The following is a 1,607-nucleotide window of genomic DNA, read 5'->3' on the forward strand; positions in this document are numbered from 1 at the left end:
TGCTGGTTTCCCCTCAGCATTGTTTCCCCTGCTGGGCCTGCACAAATGTGTTCTTTGATTATTTTCTCTAGCATTTTCCCAGGAATAGAGGTAAGACTGACTGGTCTAAAGTTACCCAGCTCGTCCCTTCTCCCTTTCTTGAATATGGATACCACATTGGCCCTTCTCTAGTCCTCAGGAACCTGGCTGGAGCACCACAAGTACGCGAACAGCTGTGCCAGAACCTCAGCTATGACACTGGCCAGTTCTTTCAGCAGCCATGGATGGAGGTCATCCGGGTCTGCTGACTTGTACCCATCCAGCTCCTTCAGGAGCTCCTTAACTATTTCAGAACTAACCATAGGTGGACTGGTGCCATGTGGACATGCATCAGTGATTGAGGTGGGGGAATTGGCTTGGTCGGTACTTAGAAATACTAAAGCGAAGAACTCACTGAAGAGCTCTGCTTTTTTCCCCGCGTCATCCACCAACTATCCTGATTTGTCCTGAAGGAGCCCTATGTTGCTCTGAGCTTTTCTTTTGCCTGCTATATGACTGAAGAAGGACTTTTTATTGTCCCTGATTGTTGAAGCCAGCCTGAGCTCAAGCCCCACCTTGGCCTGTCTAACTGATTCCCTGCAATAGCGCGTCAGGGAGATATATTCCTCCTTGGTGACTGCTCCCTGCTTCTTCCTTGAGTCATGCAACCCCTACTTTCACTCCTGGGCTAGGGACAGACATTCAAAAAGCCGGAACCTGAATTGATTCAATCTTTGCAGGTTAGTGTAACCTGGCTAGGCTAAATCACTTTGTAACTGCATAGACATCCCAGACATGCAGGAAAATACCTGTAGTGGCTCAGGCTAGAAGCTGGGGGGCGGTGCTAGAGGAGCTCTACCTTCCCTTCCACAGGGCTGAGCTGAGGGGACTGTGGGCATGGCTGAGGTTGCTGTGATTAGGGAGGGGTCCGTTCTGCCCCGGGCCCCCCGGCCCTTGATAACAGAGCATTTATCAGCTCTGTTATCAGCATTTAACATCAGAAAACAAAGCCTCGTTCATTAGTTCAAGCTCTTCTTAAACAGCTTTTTTCCAAGGAAGGAATGCAGGGACATTACCAGCTGAGCTCTTAATTATCTCCAAAAGGCCTACGTGGACACTGTCCTATCTGCTTTACACTGCATCAGCTAGCATACCACATGCTGGCTATGGTCAGTGTTGTGAGAGACAGGAGGAAGGGGGAAAGAGGGGGGCTTAAACAACAAGTGGTGAGAGGGGGAAAGAGCGGGGCACAGGGAGGCCAGCAGAACCTGCTGTGCCTGCAAGTCTCTGCCAGAGCTCCAGCCAGGGATCAGAGAGCCCCACCCAGCCCAGAGAGCATGCCGGGATGCTGGGGAAGTCAAACTGGTTTCAGCCATTTTCAAACTGGCTTATGTGCACTGAACAACTGTTACAGGTTTAAACCAGTTTCTGGTCACTTAAATTGGTTTATGTGTAAAGTCTGTCCCTAGCCCTGAGGAAGCATCAAGGACATAGGATACATTAACCTGCTCCCCTGGCTCATTCAGGGAATGCTACAAGCAGAATTCTGAGTGGCTCTTTCATGGTTATGTTGCAAGTATTTAGGAAAA

At 49.6% G+C, this 1,607-nt stretch overlaps 1 protein-coding gene across 3 annotated transcripts in view; it reads right to left on the reverse strand.

The window, feature by feature from the left end:
* Positions 1-1,607, reverse strand: part of FHL2 (four and a half LIM domains 2) — a 73,547-nt gene that overhangs the window by 50,381 nt on the left and 21,559 nt on the right. The window lies entirely within an intron of this gene.

Source organism: Alligator sinensis, unplaced genomic scaffold, assembly GCF_000455745.1.
Source record: "Alligator sinensis unplaced genomic scaffold, ASM45574v1 scaffold335_1, whole genome shotgun sequence".
NCBI lineage: Eukaryota > Metazoa > Chordata > Crocodylia > Alligatoridae > Alligator > Alligator sinensis.